This window comes from Lemur catta, chromosome 4 (genome assembly GCF_020740605.2).
Source record: "Lemur catta isolate mLemCat1 chromosome 4, mLemCat1.pri, whole genome shotgun sequence".
NCBI classification, from domain to species: Eukaryota; Metazoa; Chordata; class Mammalia; order Primates; family Lemuridae; genus Lemur; species Lemur catta.
In genome coordinates, this window is record NC_059131.1 from 47,990,452 (window position 1) to 48,009,116 (window position 18,665).

An 18,665-nucleotide genomic window follows, 5' to 3' on the forward strand; every position below is an offset into this window, starting at 1 on the left:
CTCTCTCTCTCTCTCTCTCTCTCACACACACACACACACACACACACACACACACACACACACGCTCTGTCTCTCTCTAACTTTATTCAAACAACTATCTCATCTTTCTTTTACCCCTTAAAACCAACTTCCTGAAAGAGTTCCCCACATTCACTCTTCATGTTCTCTCTTCCCACTAAACACTCAACTCACAGTAAGCTAGCTTTTGCTACATCATTCTTTCAGAGTCCTTTTCTCACCAAGTCACAATTGACCTCTAAGTGCTACATTTGATGGCTGCTTCTACTTTTTTTTTTTAACTTCTCAGTAACATTTGACCTTACCAACCATTCTCTTCCTTCCTTCTTTTCTTCCTTTCTCTCTCAATTTCCCTCTCCCTCTCTTTTTCATTTTAAGTATCTTTTACTGGCTGAAAAACAATTTCTTTCTTCTTTTTTTTTTTTGAGACAGAGTCTCACTCTGTTGCCTGGGCTAGAGTGCTGTGGCGTAAGCCTAGCTCACAGCAACCTCAAACTCCTGGACTCAAGCGATCCTCCTGCCTCAGCCTCCTCAGTAGCTGGGACTACAGGCATGCACCACTATGCCTGGCTAATTTTTTTTTTCTATATATGTTTTTAAATGTCCAGTTAATTTCTTTCTATTTTTTGTTAGTAGAGACGGGGTCTCACTCTTTCTTAGGCTGGTCTCAAACTCCTGAGCTCAAACGATCCACCCGCCTTGGCCTCCCAGAGTGCTAGGATTACAGGCCTGAGCCACCACGCCTGGCCCAATTTATTTCTTTTCAAGAAGAAAAGCCTAAACAGAAATATTTACTGGGATACTGTAAAGGGTCAATAACAGTAAAATTACTTGCCTCCCACACATCAGAGAAACGTCAATCATCCTTCCACACTCCTCCAGAACTTTCCTGTGGAAATCACCCGCCCCCCTCTGAGTGTCTTCAACCTTCTAACAATTTCCTGCTGAACTAGCTGCCACTCCTGTTTCTCTTTCCTGATCTCTGGAAAAGGACCCAGGCCACCCAGGTTTCAGGGAGAGCTTGCGCTTGACTGAGGAGAAAGAATGCATTGCCATCAACTTGTAAGTCCTCTTTTTGAAAGGTCGGTGACACCAATCCGCTTTGCATTGGAGTTTTTAGCTGGGCTGAGACTAAAGGGGCTGGAGGTGACATAGGAAGAAATCTGGGCATTAAAGGCCGGTGGGAGCAGTCTTGGGGGAAAGGGAGCCCACTTGACAGCAGGGAGAGGATTTGAATAGGAGACTCGGTGGCCAAACTTGGGGCTGGGGAATTGGAGCAAGGGATGGCTGGCGGGAAGAGGAAGGCTGCCAGGGTAGGGCATGGGCAGCGTACTCAGGGTGATGCCCCTCCACTCTCAGGAAAGGGGGTGTCCCAGGTCTGGGAGACACTAAGACCAAAACCAGGATGGAGCTGTAAGGGATGAAGGACCCTTGTGGCCCCAAAGACTGGTGGAGAGGGGAGGAGGCATAGCTGCCTCAGCTATTCCAAGCCCTTGGAGTCTCTGCCTGAGATGCTGTGGATGTCATCACTGCTGCTGCCGCCTCCAGTCACATCCCCTGGGCTCCACCAGGATCTAGCCTCCCTGCACCGGTGGAGGCCGTGGACCACCAAGGGACTCCTCAGCTGCAGGATCTGGGAACCAGCTGTTTCCAGTGCTGCTCAGAGACAGACACTCACCACTAGGATGGATCCGCTCTCTCTTTCTTGAAACTTCCTCTTCCCCGGGCTTCCATGTCTGCAGTCTCTCTTTGCTTTTCTCCTACCTCTCTGGTTGTTTCTTTCTCAGTCTCCTTGTCCATTCTTCCATGTGAAATGCTCCCTTCCTCAAGGTCCCTCATAGCCCCTTTCTCCTCTCACTGGATGATTTCATCTATTTCTGTGTTTTCAGCCCCTGTTAGGAAGAAGATGCAAATTTGTGTTTCTACCCCAAATCTCTTTTCCTGAAGGTCTCACTTGGATCTTCACTTTGAAGTTCTGCAGACACTTATTTTAATTTGGATTATGCTCATTCTCAAATAGAGCCTAAGACAAGAGCTCAGATGAATGAAGTTTATTTGGGAAGGTAATTCCAGGAAGCAGGAGTAAAGGAACAGGATTAGGAAGACAGAGAAGGAGGAAAAGCTAATAAATGCTGAGCTGATAATCACTACCTGTGGAACTTACAATGGTCTTTCTGAAGGACAGGAGGCTGGGGCATATCCGCCAAGCCCAGTACCCATTGGTTGAGCATTTCCACCAAGAAATGGTAACTCGAGGCACTTCTGGGCTGTACCTTTGTCAGGTTGCATGGATTTCCCAACTCCAGAGAAAGCCATGAGGCAGAAAAGCAGAAGTGAGATATGTCAGAGTGCAGGACCTGTCTCCCACAGCTGCACTGAAAGCAGAGCAGAGGGGAGCCGACAGGGTGGAAGGCAGGGCACAGAAAGCACTGCTGCACAACATTCCAAACTGAGCTCCCTCCCCAGTGTCTGGTTCTCTTTTTGCGTCCCTATCTCAGGGGCTGGCACCAACACTGGAAACTCTCCAATGGCTGTCCTTTCCACTAGAACACCCAGCTTCTGAATGTGGCCTTCTGACCCCTGCTCACTACCCTGTCCTCATCTTTCGACATTCCCCACTCTGTTGTCTCTGTTCCAGCCTTGTTGATCTTTCAGTTCTGTGGGTACACTGTGCTTTCTTTTATATCTAGGTTTTTACACATGTTATCCATCCTGGAACACTTTCTCTCTCCAGCTCCCTTTCCACTGTTAATTCTTACTCATTGCTTGGTGTCTGATGAGCTATCCCTGCTTGGGGATCCTCTGTATCAGGATTAGGTGCCCTCCCTGTCTGTTCTTATATCATCTTATGCTTTTCCTATCGGAGCACTTACATGACATTATATCAGCCTGTTTACTCATCTGGATCCTCCTCTGCACTACAAGCCCTGTAAGGGAAAGATCTATTTACGCTTTGTTCACCATTTTATACCCAATGCTTACCATAGAGTCCTTGACATAGTTGGCCTTCAATAAATATTGCTAAATGATTGAATCAATATCTAAGGTATGTTAACAGAGCATTACCTCTAAGTGTATGGCAGAGTCTTATGATACTTCTCAGAAAAATTAATTCAACTGCTTCTTAAAGGGTTGAAAAGACTTTTATAGAATAAGGAAAGATTTTCCAGGTGGATGGAATAGAAGGTGTAAAGGCCCTGAGGCAGGAGGAGCATGGCTTGTTCAGGAAACTGGGTGTAGTCTGGGTGTCTAGAACACATGGTGCTTGCGAGAGCCTGGCAGAGATAAGGCTGGTCTCTCACATTATGGCCAGATTGCACAGGGCCTTGAATGAGTTTGGATTTTATGGAGTAGACAAAGGTGGAATCATTGAGGAGGTTTTAACAGGAGAGTATCTAGTCACTTTCTAAATCATAGTTTGGGTTTTAGAAATATAACTCAAGGCAACAGGATAATTTTAGGTTACAAAAAAACAGAAGTAAGAAATTCAGTTAGGTCATAGTTACAGTAGGCAAGATCTGGAAATGAGTGACAGTTGAAATAAAGAGGAGGACTGGATTTGAGACCCTTTAGAGGTAGATTAGACAGGAACTCAGTGACCATGTGGATATAAAGGGTGAAAGGAGAAGCAAGAGAGACTGACTTTGAAGTTGGATGTTTGGGAGGATGGTGATGTCACTAACTGAGAGGGTAAATATAAGTCAGTTTTAGATAAAAATGAGTTTGAAGTACCTGGGAGATATCTAATGGGAGATGTTGAGAAATAAAATTTGAAAATTTTTGAAAACTCTGAAAATTTGAGTCTGGAGATCAAGATTGGAGGTTGTCATAGGATGAATAATGGTCTCCAGAGATATCTAGATTCTAATCCCTGACACTTATGAATGTTACCTTATATGGCAAAATAAACCTTGCAGGTTAGGGATCTTGAGATAGGGAGATTATCCTGGAGTATCCAGGTAGGCCCTAAATATAATCACAAGTGTGCTTGTAAAGGCACAGAGGGAGATTTGACTACAGAGGAGTGAGCAGTAGATGTAACAGTGGAAGCAAGAGGTTGGAGTGATGTGCCGAAAGGATCACAATCCAAGGAATGCTAGAATCCTCCAGAAGCTGGAAGAGGCAAGGAAGGTTATTCTCTCCCACGGCCTCCAGGAGAAACCATCCTGCTGATACTTTGACTGTAGCTCAGTGGAACTGATTTCAGACTTCTCGCCTTCCGAACTATAAGAAAATAAAAGTGTATTTTTTTTTTTAACCACTAGATTTGTGGTAAAGTGGTTTCAGCAGCCATGGGAAATTACAACAAAGGCATAGTTCAGGGTATAATTGGTAAAGAGCACCAAAGTAGTGGGAACAGATAAAATTGTCTAGGGGAAGAGGGCTTGGAGAATAATACGGAGAGGGGAAGACCCAGTAAGGAACCCTTGAGATCAACTTTTGGCCCTCAGGAAGAAGCAGAGGGACTTCCATTTCTGGCAATATCATAAATGAGATATTCTGAATGATATCACACTGAAAAGGACAAATAATTGAATTATATTTTTATGCTGGCAGAAGTAAGGAATACTTAGAGGAAGTGGTAATCTGGGAGATGAGCAGAAACCTGAAGAGGCTTTTGCTTTGAGAGCATTTGCCACGTGAGTGAATATGATGGTCAAGGTGTGCACAAAGTGTGGAGTCTAATTGTAGACCCCTCCACCTGGGTCCACAAAAGACTACACCCTTTGTGTAAGGATGAGCTACAAGTTTGCCTTTCTCCCACCTCCAGAGAATTGCAAGGAAAATTGCCTGCCTTGAGACTTGATTCTAAATGGCAGGAGGAAAAAAAATCTCCCCTGAGAATTCATAACACAGCCAGCACTCACGCAGTCTCGCAGCCCAAATTCACACTTTACTTTGGAGTCCAGAAAACTCAAGTCAAGAATTAAGTTTAAAGTAAACCTTAACATGTAGTTTCTAGGCAACTGGCAGAAACAAATGCAAATCTATTCTGGAGGTACCTATCTTCAATACAGACCTCAATGACTTCCCAGTGATAAAGTCTAAAGAAATACGATTTCATGGTCAAAGTCACAAAGCAAAAGCAAAACCATCTTAGCTGGTTTTGTGGTGCTGTAACAGAATACCTGAGACTAGGTAATTTATAAAGAAAAGAGGTTTATTTGGCTCATAATTCTGGTGGCTGGAAAGTCTGAGATTGAACAGCTGCATATGATGAGGGCCTCAGGCTGCTTTCACTCTCGGTGGACAGCAGAAGAGGAACAGTAGTGCGCAAGGAGATCACATGGATGGGAGGAGAGGAAGCCAGACTCTGTAACAACCTGCTGTCTCTGAAACTAATCCACTCCAGCTAGAGCAAGAACCCACTCTTCCCAGGAAGGCATTAATCTATTAACGAGCGACCCACCCCCATGACCCAAACACTCCCTACTAGGCCCCACGTCCCAACACTGCCACACTGGGGAGCAATAATGTAGCATGAACAAGGGCCAGCATAAACAAAAACAGGATCAGGCTGCAAAGCTTTAGCTATCAGAATTATCAGGCACAGAATATAAAATAAGTATTTTAAATATATTTAAAGAAATAAGAAAAAAAGATTGAAAATATACATAAAACACATCCAGAAGATCTGAAGAAGACTCAAAAGAACTACTAGAAGTTTATGATATAACACTTGGAATTGAAAACACAATGGATGGGTTAAACAGTGAAATAACCACAACTGGAGAAGAGATTACGAAGGATAGATCCAAGGAATTTCATAGAACGTAGCCCAAAGAGACGGAAAATCTGAGAGAGAGTTTATAAAACATGAAGATAGTATTGTGAGAAATGTAACAATCATCTAATTGGAGCTCCAGACAGGCAGGAGAGAAAGGAAGGTGGAAAAACAATAATTGAAGAGATAATGACTGAAAATTTTCCAGAAATGACAAACTATAGATTTTAAAAGCCCAACAACAGTCCCAATAAGGGTAAATAAAAAGAAATTTGTACTTACACACTTCATAATTGAATACATAATACCATAAACTCAACGAAAAAAATGAAAAGTGGCCAGAGAAAGAAAACAGATTCCTTACTGTACTTTCAACAGGACAATGATTACACTTCTTAACAACAACAGAAGCCAGAAAGATTTTAAATCTTCAATGTGTTGAAAGACAATTAGTTGGGTGCAGTGGCACACACCTATAGTCCCAGCTACCCAGGAGGCTGAGGCGTGAGGATTGCTTGAGCCAGGAGTTCAAGGTCAGCCTGGACAACATAAGTAAGACCTTTATCCCTAAAAAATAAAAATAAAAAAAGAAAATTACTGTCAACTAAAATTTGTATATTATCTTTCAAGAACAATGGAAAAATCAGACATCTTCAAAAAACAGAGAATTTGCCATCAATAGATCCTGACTAAAGGAAATTCTAAAGACTGCCTTTTAGTTAGGAAGAAAGGGAACAAGGGAGATCAGAGATGAATAAAATAATTAGGAGCAAAGAGAATGCTAAATATGCAGTTAATTGTAAATAAATATTGGCTATAAAGAGCAACAATAATCTCTTAAGGGGATAAAAATATAAGACAGAAATGAAATACACAACTGTCAATAGCATGTAAGTTGGGAGGGAAGAATCAGAATTAAAGTGTTTATTGTTTGGAAGGATGATAAAGATAAAATTCCTAGCATGACCACCAAAAGAGTATATAACTTCTTAACTAAAAAGGAAAAAAATAGAAGGAGAAAAATAACCAATACAAAAGTAGATGAGAATGGAAGAAAAACCAAAATACTGAAAGTTCAAGACGTAAAAAACACAAAATAAGATGGTGGAAATAAATTCAAATATATCAAGAATTAAAATAAGTAAGAGTAGATGAAATGCTTACCTTATAAGCAAAGATTTACAGGTGGTACATATTCTGTTTTAAAGAGTTCAGGTATATTCTCTTTACTTAAGTCACATTTAAAACATAAGGATTTGGAAAAATTGAGAATAAGAGCATGAAAAAAAATTACACAATGCAGACACTAGCCAAAAGAAAACTGGTATTGCTATTAGTATCAGACAAAATAATCCTTAAGGCAAAAAGCTTCGCAAGCGATAAAGAAAACATTTCATAAAGATAAAAGATTCAGTTCTCCAGGAAGATGTAAGAGTTCTCTAAACTTCTAAGTACCTAGGTCAAGTTGACAAAATCAGTAAGGAGATATAGAGGATTAGAACAACACAATTAACAGGCTGGCTCTAATTGAGTAAGTGCAGTACATAGAACACTGTACCTAACAACTACGGCATACCCATTCTTTTCAACCAACATGGAATATTTTTGAAAATTGACCACATTCTGGGTTGCAGGCAAATCTCAACAGTTTAAAAAAGGTTGAAATCATACAGACCACAGTTTTTTTGACCATAATGCAATTAAATTAGAAATCAGTAACAAAAGGATAATTAGAAAAGTCCATATGTGAGAAATTAATATATCATCTTCTAAATAACTTGTGGTTCAAAGAAGAATTTATGATGGATGTTAGAAATACTTACAATGTGTGACAACAAAGATTCTATAAATAAAAATATATTTAATGTAGATAAAGTAAGATCTAGTGGGAATTACAGCCTTAAATGCTGAAAAGATGAAAGGCTAACAATTAATGAGCTAAGAATTTTAAAAAACAATGATGAAATAAAAATAAATAAAAGAGTGGAAATGAAAAAGCAGAAATCAATAAAATAGAAAACAAAAATACAACAGAGAGGATTAACAAGGCCAAAAATTCTTTCTGTGAAAAGCCTTTATAGGTAAATATTAGAACAAAAGACAGGTCATAATACAGTTGATGTAGACATTAAATGGCTAATAAGGAGGATTATGTACTTTAGGGCTATGAATTGGAAAATTTAGAAAAATAAATTCCTAGAAAAATAGAACTTAACCAAAACTTTCTCAAGAGGAAATAGAAAATAATAATCCAAAACACATTACAAAACTCAATCTATTTAAAGTTGTCCCACAAAGTAAATACCAAGACCAGATAGATTTTTTGTTATGGTGGTTTTCCTTTTAAAAATTTTGTATTGTGAAAATGTTCAATCATACACAAAAATAGAGAAAATTATAAAATGAACTTCTATGTACCTACCATTCAGCTCCAATGATTATCAGCACTTGCCTTTCCTTTCCTTTTCATTCATCCTCCCCTACCACCTTAAAAAAAACTTTTCACTTTGAAATAATTTTAGTCTTACAGAAAAGTTCCAAAAATAGTATCAAGAGTTCACATACACCTTTCATCCAGCTTCCCTTATTGTTAACATTTTATATGCCCATAGTACAACTAATCAAAACTAAGAAATCAACTTTAGTACAATAGGATTATCTAATCTTCATACTGTATTAGGATTTCCCTAGTTTTCCCACAAATGCCCTTTTCCTCGTTTGGGATCCAGCCAGGAGACTTCAGATTTCCTTGGTCTCTTCCAATCTATGAAGTTCATCAAGACTATATAGTTTTACTGGAGAGCTAAAATGAACTTTCAGGGGACAGATAATCCTAATCCTTCAGAAGCTATTCCAAAAAAAAGACAAAAAAGAGGGAACACTCCCTAGCTCATTTTATGAAGTTAGCATGTAACTGATAATTGAGGCCAACTTATGAACATGGATGCAGAAGGTCTAAACAAAATATTAGCAAACCAAATGCTGAGGTGCATGGAAAAGTTAATAAATCATGACCAGGGTGGATTTATTTCAGGAATGCAAAATTGATTAAAATTAGAAAATCAATTAATGAAATAAATTAAGATAATTTAATAATATATTAAAGGGGAAAAATAATATCTCAGAAGTACAAAAAATGATCAAATTCAGTGTACTTTATTGATAACAATTCTTAAACTTGAAGGGATTTTTCTTAATCTGTTAAAGGATGCCTACTATAACATACAGCAAACATCATACTCGATGGTGAAATATTAAAAATGTTCCCTATAAAATTAGGAAAAAGACAAGGGTGTCTATTATTACCCTTCTATTCCATATTGTACTGGAGAACCTACCTAGCTTAATAAAGCAGAAATAAGAGAAATGAAAGTCTACGCCTGGATAGAAAGGTACAAAACTCTCATCATTCACAGGTTACATATGACCATCTATACAAAATCCCAGAAATGTATAAATTATGAAAATTAATGAGAAATTTTAGCCAGATTGCTCCTTAAAAAAATCAAGATACAAAAATAAAATTGCCGTTTATCCACTAGCAACAACTTAGTTTGAAAATATAAAATTGAAAATATGCCATTTAAACCTAACCAACAATATCAAGCACCCAGAATGAATCTAGAAAAACAAGAACAAAACCTTTATGGAAAAGAGTAGAAAATTTTGTTAAAAGACATTAAAGAAGACTTATGTGAAGAGATAAACCATTTTTCAAGGATTGGAAGACAATACCATAAAGATTTTTGTTTTCTCCTAATTGATCCATTGATTCAATGAAGAAGTAAGAATATACACAATTTTATTTTATTTTTATGAAGTTAGCATGAAAAACCAAAGTCTTTTTTTTTTTTTTTTTTTTTTAAAGAACATGAGTATATGTGGGCAAAAAGGAAATCTTTAGGATCTGTGTATCTCTGAGTGTGGAGGGAGAAATGTGGGGTCAGGGAGGGGCTTACAGGAAGGAAATGTTTATTTTCTTAGACTGGGTAGTAGGTACTTGCTGTACCTCCCCCAGCCTGTAGGTTCTGGGCCTTGTCCTGGGCCCCACGCTTTGGAATGACTTCCTTGGAATTTTCTAAGTCATTCTCAGGTGCATGAGACCAGCTGAGGTGTGCAGTGAGGTCCTGCACTTGAGCACACACCTGGTCCTGTGTGGGTCCCAGTTGTCAGAAGTGCTCTCCTCAAAAGTTTTCAAGTCCTTTTCCAGTGAGTAGGACTATCGCGCGACTGGGAGTGCTGTTCAGGTGATGTACCCAAGACCCAGAACCCAGCCTGGGACTCACTGGGGCACATTTCTCCTTGGGCGCACTCTCCACCAACTGTACCTGCCCCGCCCCAGGGTTGACCGGAAGCCCAGAGGAGCTCTGAGTCTCGCCTTGTTAAGGTGGGTCCTGGGTCCCTGGGCCGGAGGCTACAGGTGCAGGAGAGTGGCCTGGTGAGCAGATGGCTCCCATGGACCAGTGAGATATTTCCTTTGTGGGATCGCTGAGGCACTGGAAAGGTGCAGATGTGTTGATTTGGAGCAATCCTCGTTTGCACTGAACTAAGGATAGGTTGGGCCTTTGGGTTACCCATGGTCCCTCGTTGACTTGGGCTGGAGCCTCGTGCACGTTAGGCGTCCGCTCACGTGTCTGCTGCATTCCTATCAGGGTGCCACTTCCAGCAAACAGTACGTGAGGGCGGAGGGGTGGCGGGAAACTTGCTAAGGGAACAGAAGAGTGCTGTGTCTCTTCTTATTTTATTTGGGAACGGACGGACACTGAGAGGAATGGTGTGAAAAATCATCGTATCATTTTCATTATTGATTTTCTCCCTCCCATTGGTTTTTTTCTTTGTTTTGCCAAAAACAAAGATGTGTAGTTGAATTTGCATAAGTTAAATGTTCATGTACACTATAGCACCGCATGCAAATAACCCTTCTATCTCTGTCTGCAGCCTGGTCTCGCTTCTGAGATCAGGCCCACATCCTGGAGATCCTTTTATAGGCTCATCATGCCTGCATATTGACACTCAGACTGAATTCATCATTTTCCCCTTCCTTCACCCCCGAAACTATTCCCCTTCTCCAGTCCTGCCTGGAAGAATAATATCTTTGTTCCATCACCCAAGCCAAATATCTGAGAATCATCTCTGGATCTTCTTTCTGTCAGCATTCACATTCCATCAATAGCCAAGTCATGTTCATTCTGCTGTCTTAAAAATGCTCAAATCCATCTCTTTCTCTACTTCTCCATCCCACTTCTAGTGCCTTACTTCACACTCTTGCCATCTTTCCCTAGAATTATTACAATGGCTTTCAACTGGTTTTCCTGCTTTTTGTCTTATTCTCACTACATTTCACAGTTAAGAAAAAGTATATAATACTTGGAAATGAGACCAAGACCATGCAGTTGGTCCTTTCAATGTGATGGTGAAGCATGGTTTATTAAGTCTACTCAATAATTATTTAATTGGTGAACGTACCACCAGTAGACTTTATTATTGCTGTTATTATTGGCATTTATAGATTAAGGGCTCACATTCTGTGCAGTTACAATGTAACTTGTAGATTTTTGCCTGGTAGAGATGCAGTTTTGTCAGATAGAAGAGGTGATCTCAATGTTTCAGTGCTCTAACAATAACCAGATCATCACTAACTTAAAAAAATAGAAAGCTCATTTGGACACCTCTCTTGATGGTCTATATAAACACCCATTCCTTAAAGTCTCTTGGAACAAGTTTAATAAAATTACTTGTTTCTGCATTATTTAATGAATTAAATAAAATCTTTGACCATTGTCTATTCTTTTTTTAAGTTTTTATTCTTAATTGATTAATAAGATTGTATATATTTATGGGACACAATGTGATGTTTCAATAGGTGTATACGTTGTGGAATAATGAAATCAGGCCAATTAACATATCCGTCACCTCAAATACTTAACATTTCTTTGTCATGAGTACATTTAAAATCCACTCTTTTAGCTATTTTGAAATATACAATAAATTACTTTTAACTACAGTCACCAGGTCGTGCAATAGATCACTAGAACCTATTCTTCTGTCTAACCAAACCTGATATCCTTTGAACAAAGTCTCCCCTTTCCCCATCAACCCTTGCTCACCCCCACCTCCAGCCTCTGCTCTCTGCTTCTGAGTTCAGCTGTTTTAGCTTTCACATATAAGTGAAATCAAACTGTATTTTTCTCTATGTGCCTGGTTTATTTCACTTAGCATAATGTCCTCTAGATTCATGAATGTTGTCACAAATGACAGAATTGCCTGCTTTTTAAAGGCTGAATAGTATCCCATTGTGTATACATACCACATTTTCATCTGTTCATCTGTCACTTTCCTTTTTTTGAAGATACTTTGAAACTTTAATGTTCTTCACATATTCAACATAAAATATTGACAATAGATAAACAATAGGAAAAGACTCTTAAGCAAAGATCTCCTGGAACTCACAATATCACCCAAGTCAAACACTATAAAGAAAACAGTCAAGTGAACAAAGGATAAGGGAGTTTAACAGTGATTTTTAGTTTGACAGCATAATTAAAAAACAAAGAACAAAACAACCAACCTTCTCTTAACCTACTGAAAGGAGAGTAAAAGTGAATCATGGAAATACATCTTTTGTGTGAAGCAGCTTAAAAAGGGGGAGGGCGGACAGACAAGGGAGGAACAACTGTTGTGAATGTAATGCTATAATACACAAGGTCAAGGATTCTAATAAATTCTAAAAGTCTCCAGCTATATGACTGAGAATCGTATTATTAGAAATATAAATGCATAGCAATATAAACTATATGGCATTAAAAACATACCTTGCTATATAAATGTACAGTAGGTCATTTTTATCTCTTTATGAGAATAAGAGTATAAAGAAAGATTTACAGTTTGCCCTTTTGCCTGAAACTCCTATACTCTCATAAGTGATCAGTGTTGACCTTAATCACCCAGGAGACTCCACTGCTGTCTTGAATCTAGGATCTAGCCTCAGCAACTAGAGGGCCCTACCCATCCTCCATGCTGTGTGTTCCTGTGTCTCCAGACATTATTAACTGCAAATTGCATAATTAAAGTCCACAGGCAAGTTTGAATACTGACATCTAGCTAGAAAAAGTAGCAGCAAAGATAAACTAAGCTGAAATTCGTTAGGCAAGCAACAGGAAGATTTAGAAAATGCTTCCAGCTCAAGTCAGAATTAAGGTGGCTGTTAAGTCCCACCAGCTTTGCAGAACTGCAGATGTTTTGCTGTTCTTTGAAAAAAGAAGAATCTATAATAAGCATGTTCATTCAAGAAAAATACCATGTTTAAGTTTTTGTAGCCATTCCCAAGTTACTTTAAGTTTTGTACCTTGTTCAAGGGCAGAGTATATATTGATTGGGATGTGTTCATAGATGATGCATCTCCAAAAAATTTTGTACAAGGGCTTCCAGCTTCTGAACATCTTCAATCCTGATGCCATTATATAGAGAGGCCTAGATGCCTATCACAGACCTGTGCCTTTCCAAGGCAGTCATTCTGAGTTGAAGAACTTTATCAAGAAACCCTTTTTTTTTTTTTTGAGACAGAGTGTCACTTTGTTGCCCGGGCTAGAGTGAGTGCCGTGGCATCAGCCTTGCTCACAGCAACCTCAAACTCCTGGGCTTAAGCGATCCTACTGCCTCAGCCTCCCGAGTAGCTGGGACTACAGGCATGCGCCACCATGCCCGGCTAATTTTTTCTATATATATATTTTAGTTGGCCAGATAAATTTTCTATTTCTATTTTTTAGTAGAGACGGGGTCTCGCTCAGGCTGGTCTCGAACTCCCGACCTTGAGCAATCCACCCACCTCGGCCTCCCAGACTGCTAGGACTACAGGCGTGAGCCACTGCGCCCAGCCGAAACCTTTTTTTCTAAAGCATAATCTCCTTTGGCGTTGCCAATGCGAAATGGAATATGTGTCTTGCTTCTATTATAAGGCTCCACTGGACATTTGTAGAATCCTTGAGCATTATCAATAATATCGTAAATCATTTTTTGAGATTTGATGGAGCTAAGCCTCACCAGCAAAAATCACATCAAATTTGGGCATATCCACTGGCTTGGATGGAAGTTTGAGGACATGTGGGAAACCAGCACTGCTGCCTGAGATCAGGTATAAAGTCAAATGCCACTCTGTGCCTGTCATTTATGCAGTATTACACACAGGAGGCATAGAGTTGAGGTTCCAGATGCTTGGATCTGGAATTTTCATGTAACTCCAAAATTCAAGTTGATTGATATTCACAGTCTCAAAATTTTGGGTGTCTTCTGCAGCTTTAGCTGACCAAGCTCCTGTCACCATGTAACTGTCACACCTCCCTGCTTTCAGGCCAGTTGGGTTTAAGGAGACAGCACTGAACTGGCCAGACCCACTTCCTTGTGCAAAAATCACCTTGTACAGTAGTTTTTTGGAATGCCTAGCAATTCCTGTACAAGATTCTCTGAGTTGTTAATAATCTTAGCAAAATCTGATAACCTGTGGCTCATTTCAAGAACACTAATGTCAATACCTTTTGAAAAGTGGCCTTACTAATAACCTATTAAATAGAGAAAAATAAACTATCAAACAAAAAGGAAGAGAAACTCACAGCACATAATTGTACCCTTGAAAAGGAAACTCACAACTACTCCATTTTGTTTAATTAAAACACCTGTGGCCTAACTCATTATCTCTAATAGTTTCGTTTTCTCAGCCTTGAAGAGCCCTAAGTGGACAGTAGGGTTGTGAACTCCCCACTCCAGTACTCTGCCTCAGTTTCTGCCAGAACACATTTCAAGGACTCAGATAACCTGGCCTCACAGAAAAAAGAGAAAAATAAAGAGTACCTGCTACAGTTTCACAGCTGCTTCTGTTATCAGTCTGCAGACCATTTTTACCTTTTAAAAGCCAGAGCAGCTTTTCCTCAATGGCTGGCACCTTTCCACCTTCCTTCTTGCTGCGCTGCTTTCCTTCTTTCTCTTTCTTGAGAAAGTAAATACGCTTTTTACTGTTATATATCCTAAACTCTGTGTGAGAAATCTTTCTCCACCTGTGGTATGAGCACCTAGTGAGCTTTCCACCCTTTCACCTTTGTAGTCTAATAACTCTTTTTATATCTACAGCAACACCCAGCGCAGCACTATGGCGGGCCCAGGCCCAAAGTTGACCAAATGCCTTGGGGCATCCATGGTGCTGGGGAGGATTGCAAGTCAGCCAGAGATGACCGATTGTGTGGGCAGCACATGTCTCCCACCAGCTGCAGCACAAGCCTGCCAACCAGTGTCCATTCTATATTAATATGAGACTCACATTTTTCTCTCTTTGCAAATTATACTTTGACATCATACTGCTACTAATGAATTATTTCTAGCTTGCTTATCTGATCATGTTATTATTTCTCTGCTGAAATCCTGTAATGGCTCCCTGTAATCTGGGGGAATGATGTTCACACTCCTTAGCTTGACACTTTCACGTCTTTCATGGCCTTGGGCCTGCCTACTTTGCTAGCCAAATCTCCTCCCATTCCCCCACAAACACTGTATTCCAATCATGTGGCACTATTAAATAAACAATGCTTCTTTCCCTTTGTACGTGTTCCTTTCTTCATCTAGAACTCCTCCCATTCTATCCTCAAGCCCGTTTCCCCTTTTCCTGTCTTTCTATCTTACTTATCTTTCAAAACTCAGCCCAGGTGTCACTTCCTCTGGAAGCCCCCTAAGAACCCTTGCTGGATTAAGGTTTTGCTCTCCTGTGCTCTCCTTGTGCTTACTGCTATCACAACACGCATCATACTCCCCACAATTCTTCACTTACTTGCCTGTTTCTGAGACTAAAAGCTAGATTGTAACTTCTTGAGCTAGGAACTGAATTGGGTGTTTCTGAAGCAGTTATGCCCTGAATTTACTATTGAGAAAATGACCTATTTGCTTTATCTGCCTCTGCAAAGAATCAATTTTTATAGTAAAATTACATTGAGGTTATAGGCTGCCAACAACATGATAAGCATAAGCAAAGTTAGATGTAGCCTCTTTCCAATGGCCCTAGCCATTATTAGATAAGTTCTTTTTCTTGATTCCTTCTTAATGTTACAGTCAAAGAAAGAAAATAAATTTTTAATCATGCTGTTCTCTAAAGGAGATTATTCCATGCTTCCTCATCAGATAGTCATTAATATTCTCAGAATTTTATTCATACTTAGAGCTTGGCCTATGGTCAAAATAAACAGTATTTATGAACATGAAAGTGTTCCCATTTTCCCTAAGAAATCTAGAGGAAATTATGACTTTCTGAATTTAAGGCCGCATCCTGCACTGGTATATTAAGTGTTCATGATCCTCTGATAATACTGCATGCCACAGCGTCACCTAGGATATTCTGTGAGCCCGGGACTGTACTCTCCTCTCAGCCACTTCCAACTGTGGCTCATCTTCCCAAGAGACATTTCATTGTACAATTTCTTATTGACAAATGTCTTTCTTGTGCTTTTCTTAATACAGTTCTGTCTGGGGCAAGTTGGTTCCCTTTGGCAGAAAATGCTATTCATGAGAAAAATTTCCTGATGAAAGGGATTCTAGACTTCAGTGCTAAGTATCAGCAGCATAAGGAAAAGCACAACTGCATGAGGATTAGAACTTTCTGTGTGATTGACTTCCGGCGCTAACCAAAGCAAAGATGGCATCAGGGTAAATCCTCTTATGCTTTAACTTGCTCTGAACCACCTTCCAGATGTCCAGGTTCATGGTAAAATGTGTTCAGTCTATGCCCCGAAGTATTCTGAGCCTCTAAATCTTTGAAAGAGTATTTTATTCTCTCATTCCATGTTAGAAAAATCGTCAGGAAAGCTAACATACAGTTACTTAATGGTCTCATGTTAGGCTCCTCCTTTCTTTCGACAAGCACCTCCTTCTATTAGTGGACTCTTCTCAAAAGATTTTAAAAGCAAAAGTCTCAATGAAGTGAATATTTCGCCTGTTGTAGTGGGATTGGGTGGATCAATGGTTTTCACAATAAGCCTTGAGTGTTCTAATAGGTTCCTTGGAAATCTCTCAGGAAGAGAGATGGGATTGTGGAAGGCCCTCCCTCCCTGACTCCCTTACAATGTGAGCAGCTCTATTTTTGCCCATCTTATATAAATTGGTTTCTAACACAGATTTTATTGCAAAAAAATGTTTCCACTGATTAAAGATAAGTTTTAAAAGAAGAAAACAGAACTAGAACACTTTTTTTTTTTATTCAGTAGTTAGCTTCCTCTGCATACAAATAAAGTAGGCTTAGGATACTGATATTGCTGTTAGTTCAAAGCAGTAACACATTTTTTAAAAATTCATTTATTCTACAAATATCTATTGAACTTCTATATGCTAGGCATTGTGCTAGGTGCTGGGATATGAATGTAAAAATAAACATGGTACCTGCCCTCATGGCCTATGTAGTCTAGTGGAAAGACAGGTGGTTAAATAATTATCTCGCACTGTGACACCCGGGTGCTAGTCCTGGTGTGTGTGTGTGTTGGGGGCAGAGAGTCAAGATAGGCTCCTAGGTGTGAATTAAGCAAAAGTGGGGAAGTAGAGGTGTTCAGGGAACAAAAATTGTATTTGTAAATCCTGTTGGCGAGAGACAGTAGCTCTCTTGAAGAACAACAACAACAAAATGCATTAAATGTAAAGTGTAGAGTGCAAGTTAGAGAAGCCTTGTAAGCAATCTTAAGGAGTATGGATTTTATCTTAAGAGCCAAGGGAAGCAGCAGGGAAAATGATGAGGTTTCTGTTTGAAAACTCTCACTGTGGTTGTAGGATGGGGAATGGAATGGAGAGCAGCAGAGGAGAAGGCTACTTGAGTGTCCTAAGTGAGAGATGGGGGTGCCCTGGGCTAAGACAGCAGAAGTGTACTTGGAGAGATGGGGTCATATTCCAGAGATTATGCAGGGTTCTATTCAGCCGAGTCTCATGACTGATGGGATGAGATTTGGGTATGTAAAAGGGGATGTCAAGGATGCTGTTCAGTTTTCTGGCTTGGGCAACTGAGTGGATGGTTGGGTCATATCCAACTGAGTGGATAGTGGAGAGGGGCTACGGAGAGAGTTGATTTTAGAAGGAAAGTATTTTGGGCATGTTGAGTTGGAGATCCTTGTGGGACACCCATGTATAGATGTTAAGCAGGCAGTTGAATGTGTGAGAATGTAGGTTATAAGGCAGCCTGGGCTAGAGATATAGATGTAGGACCCATCAAGGTAGAGATGGTCAAATCTGGGGGGTGCAGTGAATGACAACTCCTAGAGAGAGTGAGAAGGCTTTGAGAAGAAGGGTGGCTGAGAAAGGTCGCTGAGAAGTAGAGGACACAGTAGGGAAATAAGAGAATGTGGTATCATAGAAGCCAAAAGAAGGGAGCCATTCAAGGATGGGTGAGTGAGAAATAATGTTAAATGTTGCAAAGGTGACAGTCTGAAAGATGTCTTGAGAATACAGGCCTACCCTTTGTCAGTGACAGTATTCACAAGCTCTGTAATTGTCTTTGGTCTAGTTGAAAGTTTTCTGTACTAGTCCAGGAATAAACCTCATGTGTAGCCATACAAAAATAACCAAGATACAAGGTACCTTTTATTCTCAGTGGACTACTACAACAATGTATAGTTTCTATAAATATCAGAGAAGGTTTAAAAGCCAAACAGCTAATGATTGAAATATCCCTTCTCACATACACGTGGGCAAGTTGCTGAAGCTCTCTCTGATATGATTTCCCTGAAAACTCAAAAACTAAAAGCAGGAGTTCCACATGGTCTACATTTTAATTTAATGTAGTATTAGTATTATGTAAAATATAAAAATATAACTTGGAAATAAATAATTAGAATAAGCGGAATGCACACAGATCCCCCAAAAGTTCATAAAGTCATGTTAACCCACAATAACATTTCCCCCAGACTGA

The 18,665-nt window shown here is 39.7% G+C and overlaps 1 pseudogene; it reads right to left on the reverse strand.

Moving 5' to 3' along the window:
- Positions 1–1,498: 1,498 nt before the first annotated feature.
- LOC123637432 lies at positions 1,499–14,951 on the reverse strand (annotated as a pseudogene).
- Positions 14,952–18,665: the final 3,714 nt, after the last annotated feature.